Below are 15,146 nucleotides of genomic sequence, written 5' to 3'. Positions count from 1 at the left end.
CAGGCTGAACCAACCTTTATGATGGTTAGCCCATTTCCTCAATGTAGAAAGGACCCTGCTTCCTTCCTCTCTCTTCAAATGCACACAGAAAAGGCAATACATTTGCTTCCTTGGGTCAAGGAATGCTGTTGTCTTTGGTCACTTTACAAGGTTGCTCCTTGTGCTCTCCACGAACACGCCGCAGAAGAGCCAGGGATAAATCTAGCTTTGTAGTATTATATTTAACTCATCTTTTGAGCATAGGCCTCCCTTGACTTCTATAGCTGAGGAAGAGGCCAGTTCCAGTTAAACCAATGGTGCCATGTGTGGGGAAGGAGCAAATTTCGCACCTGCTCCAGGCTTGCAGTTTCAGGGGGCAACACCTCCCCTATCCCATGTCAAAAAACATACATGCTTTTGTATGGCATCTTCTACACAAACCACATCTCGAAATACTCTGTACAGTTAAATAGCTTTTGGGAAGCTTGGTAAAAATTCTGTCTTTAGGAAAATATAGAGACAAATTGTGCCCTTTAGGACACTGATTTCAATGGAAGTCGTATCATATATCTGGGGGGGACTGAGCATGCATTTTTCCTTTAAGGAAAAAGGCAGGAGGAATTTAGGAAAGGGTGGAAGAAGGGGGAAAGGGAAAAAAGGAAGGAAAGGGGGAAAGGGAAAGGTTTTCATCTTACAAAAGGGAGGAAAAGGGACAAAAGGGGAGGAAAAGGGAAGAAGGGAGAAAGGAGGAAAAGGGGGCAAGGGGAAAAGGGAGAAGGATTTCATTTTATAAAAGGGGAAAATGGGAAGGGGAGGGGAAAAGGGAGGAAAAAGAAAGACAAAGGAAAGGATTTCATGTTACATTTTTCTCTCTTTCTCTCAAGAGATATGTAAATATAAGCCCTTGATCAAGTCAGCATTTCCATGATTTGTATCCATGTTATTTACATATTTTAGGGGTACTATGTGCAAGTTAGGAAGGCAATCCCTTATATTTCCCTTATGAACATTAAAAAGACTAGCTTACCTGTGGCGTGTTTGCTTTTCCATATGAACCTAGCTATTCACTTTCAAAGAGTGTCAAACTTTTTCTTGGGATAAGAAGAGATAAAAGAAGATGGAGTACAGTGTTAGTTCATCAAAATGAGCCTAAGTCTGTTGACCTTCAAGACATGTTGCTGAGGTCATCTGTTTAGCTGGCCCTTTTTTAAAGGAGGTGGATTGATTGGGGAAGGTTTGGTCACACTTTTTGTGTGATGATCTCCTTGGAGAGAGTGTTCAAGAATTATCTGCTTTTGAATGTATTTTTGTTAGCACATACAGACAGATAACTGCTGAGCCAAAATAAATACAAATTTTGATTGACTCACTTTTTCTTGCAAGAGGGTCCTATTGTACCTTGTAGTCACAGGCCCACACAGGGCCTCCCAGATACACCTGCGTGTGCATGAGAGTGTATTGGCTATTTCACACTTCAACAGGGAGCAGCATATCCTTCTCTCTGTAGATGACCATGTCTGCAGGCTGGTGCAGGGGAGAGAGAGGAAAGAGATATGGGAATTGCCATGCTAGAGAGTCTATCTATATTTTTTTTCTTACAGTGATTACCAGATTCTCCAGAAAATTATGCATGAAACCTTAAAATGATCCATTATGTAATAATATGCCCAAAGAAAATGTTTTTCTTAATCCTTATCAAATTAGAGGTTGTTTTAAAGCTAGGAATCATAATCCTGTCTCCTTGCCATCCCTTTTGGCATGACTAGTGATGCTATTTTCTCAATCTTTGGCCAGATCCACAAAGACATTTAGGCTCCTAACTTTCATGGATTTCAGGGGGAGCTAAGTGCCTACATATCTTTGTAGGTCTAGGCCTCTATGCTCAGATGAGTGCAAAAAGTGACCATGTTTAGCCTCTGCACAGGGTAGAGGCTCTTCCAAATGTCCACTAGCAGCTGGCCATGTAACTTTATCAGTGCTTAGATACATATCATGGTGAGGGATGCAATAGAAAGCCCACAGATAGATGGAGAACAGATATGAATTGGATTCATTAACTTTAAATCCCAAATAACTACTCCAAATTCCAAGAGCCTGAGTGCTTATTCCAGGCAGAAAGATACTGAGAGTACAGGCAGTCCCCGGGTTACATGGGTCCGACTTACATCGGATCCCTACTTACAAACGGGGTGAGGCAACCCGGCACTAGCTGCTTCTCCCCAGCAGACCAGGGAGACGCGAAGCTTGGGCTCCCCCCGCCCCCAGCAGACCAGGGAGATGCGAAGCTTGGGCTCCCCCCCCCCCCCCCGCAGCAGACCAAGGAGACGCAAGAGCGGCTTTTCTCAGCAGACACCTCAGCTTGAGAATAAAGGACTGAGGGAAGTGAGGTGTGGGAGAATAAAACTGAGCTCTGGAGAAATGTTTGGCTAGAGTTTCCCCTACAATATGTACCAGTTCCGACTTACATACAAATTCAACTTAAGAACAAACCTACAGTCCCTATCTTGTACTGCCTGTATATTGAGATTCTATCATGAATCTATCTTAATCCCTTTGAAAAATTATCTCTGACCTAATTTTTACAGCCATTGATTCTTATGGTTACAGCAAATAATAAGGGTGACCTTTGGCATTCCTGTTACCTCTCACTCTCTAATGCAAATTATTCTAATCTTAGGCCATTTACTTGTAGTTGTGAAAAGACAAAGTCATAGATCAGTCCTAGCCAGCTGATACATTTCTGCAAAGTCATATCTGGCAGTATTGCGAAAAGGTAAATATTTCCAGCAATATGTTGATTGCTTTTCCTGCATCAATTGACAGTACAAGAGTTGAGGGTTGGATTTTCATTATTTGCAAATGATAACATCAGAGACCATTAGATAGCTAAGCTGTGTCATCTCATTGTAAATCCCACTTGGGCTGAGTGCATTATCTGCTTTATTGGAGCTTCTAATTTTTACCAACATCTTTCTGAACATTCAGATTTAGCAAGGAAATACCAGACTCGTGGTGGTGGTGGTGGTGGGGGGGGGGGGGGGTCTTTGGTTTTGATATCATCAAGATTGTGACCCTTTTCCATTGTGATCCTTTGCTGTTGTGACCCTTTGCTGTATAGTGAGAAATTGGTAACATAGTTTATTGCTGCTTGGTACACTGGTACTAAAGTGTCTGAGAATCTTATAAAATTGTCTTAGCTAGCTGTCTGGCCATTGGTGCCTAATTATTTTTTAGTAATAAAGATGTAGCCGTGTTAGTCTGGTCTAGCTGAAACAGAAGACAGGACTATGCAGCACTTTAAAGACAAACAAGATGGTTTATTAGGTGATGAGCTTTCGTGGGGAGGAAGTGGGTTTGCCCCACGAAAGCTCATCACCTAATAAACCATCTTGTTAGTCTTTAAAGTGCTGCATGGTCCTGTCTTTAATTATTTTTAGTGACTTGACAGATTCTATTGTAGTCTTTTCCATTCTTAAGTCTCTAAGGGTATGTCGGGATACTTCCAGTATCCCGAAATAGCAATGCTGCATCTTTAAAAGCACCTGTTGTTTCCCGAAAGTGCAAATTGCGTAGCTTATTCTGACAGAAGGTTACTCTCAATACGCACCCTTATACTGTTGATTTAGTTATAGGGTGGTACAAAACTTTCAGTACTCGAAGGTAGCCTATATTAACATAGTTTCTTTTTGGTCCATTTTTCCTAACAAGGGGAGGAAATTGCTTATGTGGCAGCAGGGAATCTAGGACACAGAAAAGTTCTCTCAGGAACTCAAAGGAAGAAGGCAAGAGAGTTGGACCTATGTCCAAGCTCACAGCTACTCCAGGGGCTGCAATAATAATGGCCAAAACCACTCTCCAATTCAGATGTCTATATTTTTGTTCACTTAATTTGTTTTAAACTTGTTTTGGATAAACAGTCAGCAGCACTGTGGGCTTTTAGGAAGTGACTTTATTTTGTGTCTGTTCTAAAATAAATAATCTGGCCTCTTTCCCAAAGGAGGTTTTGCTTGTGTGCCAGAAAAGTGGCTTCTGCTGTTTGTGGGATGGAGTATGGAACTAGGCTTGGTTACATCATCTAAATACAATGGCTGCAGTTAGAAAAGAAACGGCTTATTGATCACACTATTATTATGAATCATCTGTACTATGGTGGCACCAAGAGGTCCCTGTCAGAGCCCCATTGTGTTAGTTGTTGTAAAAGCCTGGTGCAAAATAGCATTCCCAGCCTTAATTCAAGAAAAGAAGGAAATCTATTAATCCTGTTCTTGAAGTGCCTATTGGTGAATATAGTGCAAAGCCCTGCAGGAATAAATAAAATCAATAACATAAGATAAATGCTTACCTTTAATAGCAACCATTGCATGAAGTAATTTAAGCACCTTAATCTTTTACAGGTAATTCAAGTGTTCAGTGACTTACAATTTAGCAGTTTATTCTTCATCAATAGGGAGAGCAAAATTTTCATGATTTTATTGCTTAATATTCTATTTCCTGAATTGTTAGACCAAGACTTCATCTGCTCTAGTTCCATATTGAGAAAATATGCCCGTAGCATCTCATTTGTTTTTCTCTCTTTGTTACAGGGTTGGTAGGTTCCTGATGGATTTGTCTAATTCCCATTTTCTTGCATTCATTTTCCAGAAGTTTAATAGTCCCTTCTAATTTGGGAGGTCATTTGTGGCCTACCTGGCATGAAAATGCCACGAGGAAGGACTCAGGGAGTCTTTCTTAGTCCATATTTCATATAGGGACAGTTTGGGACAATCTCTGTCTCCAAGATTTTTCCTGGTTAGTGCTGTTAGCTACCTAAAAAGAACAGAATGTGGAATGAGGAAGGGCCATCTTGGGGCTCTATTGCTTAAAGGAGCAGGTGGGAAGGAAGAGGCCTCCTCTGTCCTTGTCTCCCTCTTGTGTAACACAGAGCAGAATGTATCTCATTAGATCAGGCATGTCCAAAGTCCGGCCCGCGGGCCAATTGCGGCCCGTGTTCCGGTTTAATACGGCCCCACAGGTAATTTGGCAATATCTATCTTTTATGGCCCGCAACGAATGCATATGTATTGAGATGAATACATTGTAAAATCTCAGTTAATGTCAGTTGGTCTAAATCAGTTATAAATATATTTGGACACAACATGTATACTTGGTGTTATGTTCCTGTTCATATTTTTTGAACTTAAAAGTTGACAGACAACCTTTATTACCAATAATATGTAATGTACTTTACAATGTTCCTGACATATATTTCAGCTTCCTGGATTTTTTTTTCATCTGGCCTTCAGATATGAAAGGCAGAGTGATTTAACACCTGTTTACATTTGTCATCCATGTGACGAAATGAAAAGTATGCTGTTTGCAATAAACTTTGCATAAAATAGTTAATTTGCATTTAATTTTAATGGTTCAAAGAATGTCAGGCAAAATGGTCGGCCCTCACGCATGTTCACTTCATAAAATCTGGCCCTCTTTGAAAAAAGTTTGGACACCCCTGCATTAGATATTAAATAGCCATAAAACTCACCATTGAGGGCTCAGTTCTGCAGCCCTCATATGCACACAACTGCCACTGAAATCTGTGGCAGTGAAGTGTGCAATGGCCGTAGGTCTGTATATAACTAACCATGTGGACAAACACTCTCGATACTTCTTTGACCGAGGGAAGAATTCTAAGTGTTGTTTTCCTTTCTCTATTTACAGCATAGCTGTATTCAACTTTAAAATGAACTGTTGTAGCAGCAACTTTGGAAACTCCCCATTAAAGATCAGATAAGAAATGATCAGATTATCTTGGTTATCAAATTATCATTCAGACTCAAATTTATTTACATTGCAGATGCCATTGAAGAGCACATTTCATAGCTTGTTTCTTCCATAGTATTTCTACAGCTGAACAAGCATTCTGAAACTATATTATAGTAGATATCAGGGCTTTTTTTGTGTGATTGTACTGCCCAGTACATAGTACCGGCACCTCCAGTAAGAGCTTACCTGGAAAGAACGGAGTGTACTGGCACCTCTGTACGCAAATGTCCGACAATCGGCTGGGCTGCATGTCTTAAAGGGGCCGTGTGTCTTAAAAGGGCAATGCCGGCCCCACCTTGACTTTTTTTTTTTTGGTTCAACAACTTTTCCCCTGGAGTACTGGCACCTTCTTTTTTTTGTAAAAAACAAACACCCCCCCTCCCCAACAAACAAACAAACAAACAAACCACTTGTATATATCATTGATAAATGCCATTCATTATCCAAATTCAGCCTTGGGACAAATAGCTAACCTCTCAGTGAAGTTAGTTCAGTTATACTTTCTTGCACCTGGCTGAATTTTGCAAAATTATAGTTTATTTAAGAGAAATATAAGTAAGAATAGGATAAATAGAAGTGATTTAATTTTTTCCCTGAAGTTTTATTAGGAGTTATGATATGGACAGAGGATATGGTCATTAAACAAACCATACTTGTATTTGGCTCGCAGTCATGATGAAAGAATGCACCGTGTATTAGGGTACGTCTACACAGCTGAAAGCTGAATTAAGATATGCAACTTTAGCTACATCAGCTGTGTAGCTGAAATCGAAATAGTTTAATTCGGCTTTTGGCGCTATCTACATAGCAGGAAGTCAAAAGAAGAACACTCTTCCTTCGACTTCCCTTACTCGTGAAATGAGGGTTACCATGAGTCAGAGTAAGAAGTCTTCTAGCTCAACATTATTTCTAAATACGGGCTTGCCATGTAGACAAACTCTTTGTTATTTTGAAATAACATCAGTTATTCCGAAATAACGCTGCTGTGTAGATGTACCTTTCCAGAACTTCAGAAACTTTATTCCGTTAACTTCATTCCTCCCTTGTGTTCATATGTAGGAACAGACCTAATAGTTTATTAGCTCTGTGTGGTAAGACCTGGCTAATATAATTCCATATTTGGCAGCAGGTGTGAGGACCAGAACTCATTTGTTGTAAGAAGCTTTGCAGAGCATGTAGTCCATGTTGGCACTGAATCAGGATGGCTCATAGGCTCTCCATTTGGACACTATTGTTTTGTTCCCAGCCTACCTTGCCAAGAGTGAAAACTAGCTCTGATTAAAGTCAATAACTTCAGTGGGTGTTGGATTAGACCCTCAAAGAGACATAAGCAGGATATTGCCTTTAATTTGTCTAAGTATTTGAATTAATAAGTGTCTTGTCTCTGTCTTTTTCCAAGAAAGTAAATTGAAGCAGAAATGGAGAGTTGTGAAGTTGGAGAGTTGGAAAGTTGCTCTAACACTGGAGATATTTAAGAGAATGTTAAATAGACATCTATCAGGGATGATCCAGATCAGTGTTTCTGAACCTTTTTTTTTATAAAGTACCCCTTTAAAAAAATTAATTATAAGTACCCGCAGTACCTACAGTTTTCAGACACACACATTTTTTCTACCATTATAACAGATTTGTTTAAACAACTTAATCAGAGCTGGGTGGGTGATGAAATTTTTGGGTTTAAAAGTACAAAAATAATAAAGTGCTGTAAAGCTTAAAACTAAAATTCAGTTTTTTCCAAATTTCAGTTGTGTTGACGAATTTCCCCCCCCCCCACAGACTTCTCTCGAGTACCCCTAAGGATACTCATACTACTGGTTGAGAAACACTGATCTAGATGGTAAGTGGTCCTGCCATGAAGTCCTGTCACTGGACTTGATGACCTCTCAAGGTGCCTTCAGTTTTAGTATTCTATGATTGTATAAGTTCTGATTCTGCACCAAAAAAAAGTATTCATAAATTATCTGTATTCTCTGCTGGCTTTTTTTCAGCCTGGATGATGTCAAAGACAAAGGAAAAATATTTCAATCTTCTGGGAAGAGAAGCAGACAATAGGTTGACTAACTCCACATCATCTTCCCTAATTTATTTGTAACCTGGGCTGTCCTTACTGATATGCAGAATACACAGTAGTATAGGGCACCTGAAATTTTGGGGCACCACTGTGTCTTAACATCTACCCAACCACCCCTTCTTGTCCCTGTTCTGTGTCTCTGCTTCCTTCTGAGAGGATCTAGTTAACTTAAAATTGAAAAAGTCTGCCAGATCTTTTAGCTGAACACTGGGCCTGTGAAAAAGCCATTTAAGTGGTAATGAAGCCATTTAACAGTCATCTACCCACCTCAGATATATACTGTCAGTTTCTGAATTGATGGCATAAGTCTACAGGACCTTAGTTTAAAGGAGTAGCACTGCAAGTTTTAAAGGAGAAAGCCATTTCTACCCTTCTTTGGTCAGAGGAATTGTGATCTCCACACTGGCTTTTCATGTTAGAGATGGAGGTTGCCAGTTGCTGAACAGACATTTGAACAGTTTAAAAATTGAAGGGCTTTTCCTCATCTTAATTATAAAATCTACAACTCTGGACTTTCTATGAAAAAGGGAAACTGATGAAGGCTAGTTGCACTATGAATATGGTAAATGTTGATATTTTATTGTAAATTAGGTACTTGCCAAATAGAAATGCTTTTAAAAAAGTGTAATCCTTCACTGTCCTTCCAGGAGAACCAACTGGAGAGCACTGATTGCAGAAATCATTTAAATCATGAAGATCAATCAAGCCCCAGCTGTAGCGTATTATGCAGTGAGACGGAAAGACTAAATTGCTTTAGTAAGTAGCTGGGGTAATGATAAAACATGATTAAAGTGATTTAGAAAAAATTACCAAGTGAGGGTCAAGAAATTCTAATAGGGGGAGGGTAATCACGGGACTGAGCTTTTCAATGGACTAATTCTAGGAGAGGTTGTATATCATAATCATGCATACGTGGCTTAGCAATAATCACACCAAAATTATAGCCTTGGGGTGGCTTAAGGTAGTTTAGATGTCTTGTCGATACACTAATGATGTAAGAATCTAAAGTTCTCATGCAAGGTTTTTACAGAAAATGACAATCAGCTTTTTCTCTTGACTTAAATTTAAATGTCACTTAGAGAAATATCAAGCTGTACAACATTTTATAGTAAGCAATAAAATGTACTGCAGCTAGTGCTGCTGCAATAAGCTTTATTGTATGGAGAAGCAAGTGCTGTTTGCAGATATGGAGATGAATTTCTCACAATTTCTGCACAAAGATGCAGCTCTGCCAGCATGACTGCATGAAGACAATATGATTACTGGTACTTTCTTTAATGGAGGTAAAGAATCTGGGATATGTTTATATGTGGCTATACCTAGAAGAAAAATATCAAACACATTATTTGATTACAGTAGGTAGTATACAAACCCTTTCCAAGTGACAGCTGTAGCTCTGCAGTGATATTGCAAAGAACAGTTGAGAAGTGCCACTTTATAAACCACTATTGTGCCACTTATAAACCAGATTGAACAACAATCTGTCTCTTGGCAAACACTGAGAACCACTTGCCTGTTTTTCCTCTGTTTTAGTCCTTTCCATTTACTTTTTTCCTAAGATTTCAGTAAGAAAATGCCTTCGTTTTGGTATATAAGGGTAGCACACATGAAAGTCAAAGACATTGAAAACAAACATCTACTTATCCCAGGTTTGAATTTGGTCTGAAGGATTTTGGAATTGCCAATTCTGAATTTTGCTTTGAAGAACACTGATTTTTGACTAGCATAGGAAAACTCATACTCAAGTATCTAAATACAGTAGACATCCGATAATCTGGCACCTTTGGGACTCAGGGGGTGCCGGATTATCGGATATGCCGGAGTATCAGGAGGTACTCTGGCAGGGGGACTGTGATGGGCCTGGGGGGGAGTGGGTTGGCGGGGAACGGCACGGCATGGGGCAAACCCTCCTCTGTTTTGCAGGGAGGTGGGGGAAGCCCCACGCAGCCGCTGGCGACAGGCCAGCTGGGACTGCAAGCAGCAGCAGCAACTTGGGGAAATGGCGGGGCAGGGCAGCTGGGGTGCCACCGGATTGGTCCTGCAGTGCTGCCCCTCACCTGAGTGGCGCTGCGGGACCAACCCGGCAGCACCCCAGCTGCTCTGCCTGCCTCTTCTCCAAGTCCACAGCTGGTCAGTTTCAGCTGCGGCGGTGGCGGACTTGGGGAAGTGGCACGGAGCAGCTCCAATAGTCTGGCTGGCCGGAACACTTCTGGGTTCCAGTTGGTGCCAGACTAATGGGAGTGCCGGACCACTGGATGCCGGACAATTGGAGTTTTACTGTATATTCAAAAGAGCTAGTTGCACATTCAGGTGTTACAGTGACCATACAAGCACTAGTGGCACCTGAAAACTTACTATAGAAATCTGAAAATAATATAGGAAAATAAATAGAAGAGACGAGAAAACTAAAATAACAGAAGAAGTGAAGAGAAGGAAAAAATAATGTAACAAACTCAAAAGCAAATTTCAAAGGTCAAAATAAAATTAGGAAGGAAAGGGGAGAGAGAGGAAGACTTAAAGGGACCTGAAGGCAAAAACAATCAGAAATGATTGTTTTGTAATAAGGTGTTTTGTAATAAGAAAAATGAGCTAGCAGGCAAGAAATTACTGATGTCATTATTATGCTGCATCCTCCTACCACATGATTTTGAATAATTAGTTGCTATCATTTAACATGAACAGTTTTGTCATGATGCGTAAGGTATGTAAACTAATAAGGGTACCATTGACATATTTTATTAGATGAGATAGCATTTTGTAAAGTTAGGAATTAACTTTTCTAATGTTTACCGTATCTTCCCACCAATACTCATTTGCACACTACTCTAGTCAGTTTGGCAGTAATTTAAAGCTCTTGTGTCAGTTACTGCATTGAGTTAGAATGGTTCATATTCAATGGTTTTGGAAGAACGAATTAAAAAAGAAAAGTTCTCTGGTACAGCACTGACAGTTATGATGAAAGTTAGTGAAAACATATAATTTAAAATAGCTAAAATATATTATTGATTTAATTCTATGCACAGCTTGGAATGAGAAGTAAAGGACAGCAGGCATAGGCCTCCTACAGCAACTGAAGTGACAACCTACTCTAGAGATCAGAGAGGTAAAACTGTACTAATAATGAGTGAAACTCTTCTCTGCGAACATAGTAAGTTTCAGTCAGTGTAATGAGCTCAAGACACAAAATATGAACCATGTTCTCCACAGCACAATGGGACCTAACTACACATCTGAAAGCCTGACATTCTCTGGTAACAGAAATAGACTCTAGCTCCATTCAATGCAATTTCTAAGGTGGACGGAACTTTAACTTTCATTCCCATACCACAAAATCCAAACCCACCCCACAGCTATGGCTCTTGGACATAGAATCCCAGAATATGAATTAGATAATATCTCTCAGAGTGATTTTTCAGACTCAGGCAGGAAGCATTGCATCGGTTTACAATAGGTTCATATTTTAAAGGTAAATTGACAACCATAAGGGAAATATCATAGATATTTAAGGCTAGAAGAGGTCATATACTCCCTGGCACTGAGACAGGATCAAATATATCTCAGCCATCCATGACAGGTGTTTGTTTAAGCAACGGTTAAAAATGCCAATAATGGGGATTCCATAACCTCCTGTGGTAGGGTCAGGCCAGGGAGCTGCTACAGAAATGGGAAAAGGCAGCCCCAAAGGCTAAAAAAAAGCCTGTCAGGAGAAACAGAGAGTTGCAGGCCAATTAGATACAGCTGAGAGGGAGCTGGCTCAGGCTGATTGGGGCCAGCTGACTCCTCTGCTGGCTGACTGAGGGCCTTTAAAAGCCTCTGCAGTTAGAAGCTGGGAAGAGAGGACAGAAAGGAGGTAGTGAAGAGAGTGAGTGAACAAACCAACCCACAACAGCATTAAGTAGAGGCAGCTAGAGAGGGAGTCTGAGGAGGCATAGCTGGGCTCCCTACCACAGAGACCTGCTGTGAACCCCCAAACTCTGGGGTTAGGAGTGAGAGACCAGCCCAGTGGTGGCCTGTGTAAGAGGGTCCCTTGCCACATTCCTCAGTAACATATTCCAATACTTATTTCTCTTTATATTTAGAAAGTTTTCACTAATATCTTGCCTAAATCTCCCTTGTTGCAGATTAATTATGACTTCTTGTTCTACCTTCAGCAGACATGAAGGACAATTGATCACTGTCAACTTTATCGCAGCCCCTTACCATATGTGAAGGCTGATATCAAGTCCCTCTGGGTTTCCTTTTCTCAAGACTAAACATGGCCAAGTTCATATTTTCTAAAGTTTGCATTGTTTTTGTTCGCCTTTGAACTCACTCCAGTTTGTCCACATTTTCTTAAAGTGTGATGCCCAAAACTGGACACAGTACTTACCAGCTGTAACTTCATTAGCACCAAAGTAGAGCACAGCAATTACCTTCCCATATCTTACATCCAATACTTCTTTTACTACACCCAAAAATATTAGCCTTTTTTGCAACTACATCACATTATTGACTCATGCTTAATCTGTGATCACCTATTTTCAGGAGTACTACTTAGTCATTTCCCATTTTGTAGTTGAGCATTTTATTTTTCTGTCATAAGTAGTAGTTTGCATTAGCCTTTATTGAATTTTATCTTGTTCATTATATATTAATTTTCCAATTTATCAAAGTAATTTTGAATTCTAATGATGTCCTCCAAAGTGCAAGCAACCCCTTCCATTTAAGATTTGGAGTCACTCTTAAATTTGATGAACATACTCTCTCCTCCATTATCAAAGTTATTAATGAAAATATTGACACATACCAAATCAAGGACTGACATCTATGGGCCCCACTATATAAGTCTTCTCAGTTTGATAGCAAATTATTGATAACTACTCCACAAGTATGTTTTTTGGACTAGTTTTGCACCCACCATATAATAATTTCACATAGAGCACATTTCCTTAGTTTGCTTATGGGAATGTCCTGTGGGTCTCCCTAAACTAAAGATTTACTAAATTGCAATCTTACTAAAAATTAAGATACGAGGGAAGCAGTAGAAATGATCTATCCACGTGGTCAGTAATCCTGTTAAAGAAGGAAAGTAGGTTGGTTTGGCATGATTTGTTCTTGACGAACCCATGTTGGCTATTACTAATCACTTAATAAACGTCCCAGAGGAGTAGCCATGTTAGTCTGTATCTTTAAAAACAACGAGCAGTGCTGAGGCACCTTAAGGCATGTCAACACTTGGAAATTATTTTGAAATAACTAAATTTGAAATAACTCCTGAAATAACCGTTTTGAAATAAGCTTATTCCCCGAGGAAAGCAGGAGTACAGATTTCAAAATAACCAGCCTGTTATTTCAAAACAACAGGCATGGTAGTGTGGATGTTCCACTTACTATTTTGAAATAAGGGGGGTTATTTCGAAATAACTCCCTAGTGTAGACCAAGGCATAGAGACTAACAAGTAGGACCTCTCTGCTCTGGCACCCTCAGGACTTGACCAGTCCCAGATGAGGGATTTTCCCAGACCAGGGGAGGTCATCTCTGGACCCTTGCCACCGGTTCCCCTAGCCCAGGCTCCCCCCCCTCCTGCTGGCCCCCTGCCCTGCTATCCCTTGGGCAGCCATCACTGCCATGGTTCCCAACCCCGATGGGTAGCTGCTTGTTGTGGATCCAGGACCCACTGGGTAGCCATGCACTGAGCCACAGAAATGAGAGATAAGGGATCTTTCGGAAAAGGCTTTATTTTCCGAAAGATCCGTGTCTAGACTGGCGCTTTTTTCTGGCAAAGCTCCGAGCCGGAAAAAAGCGACAGCCATTTTTATGCTAATGAAGCGGGGGAGATTTAAATCCCTGCTTCATTTGCAATTGCGATATGTCTAATTTGCATCCCTTTTATGAAAAAGGGATGCAGTCTAGACACAGCCTTAGATGGTATCATGAGCTTTTGTGGGCACAACCCATTTCTTCAGATGACTGGAGTGCCACTTCCAACACTCTAGATGTTTATACATTGAGGCTGTGTCTTCACTGGCGCGATCTTGCGCAAAAGCAGCTGCTCTTGTGCAAAAAGTTGCTGCCTGTCTACACTGGCTGCACGTTCTTGCACAAGTAAACTGACGTTCTAATGTATAAAATCAGGGCTTTTTGCGCAAGAACTCTGATGCTCCCACTCAGGAATAAGCCCTCTTGTGCAGGAGCTCTTCCAAAAGAGGCCAGTGTAGACAGGCAACATGAATTTCTCGCGCAAGAAAGCCCTACGGTTAAAATGGCCATCAGAGTTTTCTTGCGCAAGAGAGCGTCTACACTGGCATGGATGCTCTTGCGCAAAAGCACATCTCTTGTGCAAAAGTACATGACAGTGTAGACGCTCTCTTCTGGAAGAGCTTTTGCAGAAGAACTTTTCCGCAAAAGAGTTTTTGCATGAGAACACGCCAGTGTAGACGTAGCCTCATGATAGTTTAATAGTTTGATTCAGTATCTTACAGGTATGGAAGTTAAGATGATTGGTTCATAATGCCCTGGGTCCTCTTTGTTGATCTTTCTAAAGATGGAAAAACTTTATCTTTCTCCAGTTCTTCATGACTTCTTGAAAATAATTGCTAATGGTTCCAAGAATGCATCCGCTTATTCTTTATATGTCCTAGTGTAAAATTTGTCAGGCTCTGTTAAAGTACAGTGTCAGCAGTGGTTCTGGGTCAAGTAATGAGCATGTGATAAAAGAAAAACAATTTCTGATTAAATGCTAGTGGACAAAGACAATGTCCTCTCTGTGAAATGGTTCTGGGAGTGCTCCCTAAAAATTGGTCTGACTGGCTAGTTATCTAGTAAGCCACATCTCTGTTCCCCAATGATTAAGCTATATGTGTGCCATGCTGATCCAGCATGTTGATTGTTTTGAGACGGTCTGGGAGAGGAATTATTAAGAAAAAAAAGTGCACAGCAGACTTGGTACAATTTTGTCCTGTTTATGGCTCTTATCTTCTCTGGTCTTTGTTTTTCTCTGCACTCTGGAAATGGTGCTGAATGGGTTATGAGAAAATACCAAATGCAAAACACTGTGGTTATCGAACACATTATTATTTGGTAGCAGCATCAGGTACTGTGGCAGGTTGAATCTTTCAATATCTCTGTCCTCATCCACTACACTCAGTTTACATTTAGCCAGCATGATATAATGACAAAGACCAGACAGAATCACAAAAAAGTGCCTCTGAAGTCTATTTCAATAATAAGGAAAGTAAACATACTTACTGCTTGCTCAAAGTCCTGCTATTCACATAATTGGTATGTTGAACAAACAGTTCTACATTTGTCAAC

Source organism: Pelodiscus sinensis, chromosome 1, assembly GCF_049634645.1.
Source record: "Pelodiscus sinensis isolate JC-2024 chromosome 1, ASM4963464v1, whole genome shotgun sequence".
NCBI classification, from domain to species: domain Eukaryota; kingdom Metazoa; phylum Chordata; order Testudines; family Trionychidae; genus Pelodiscus; species Pelodiscus sinensis.
Note: the sequence above shows the minus strand (reverse complement) of the source record.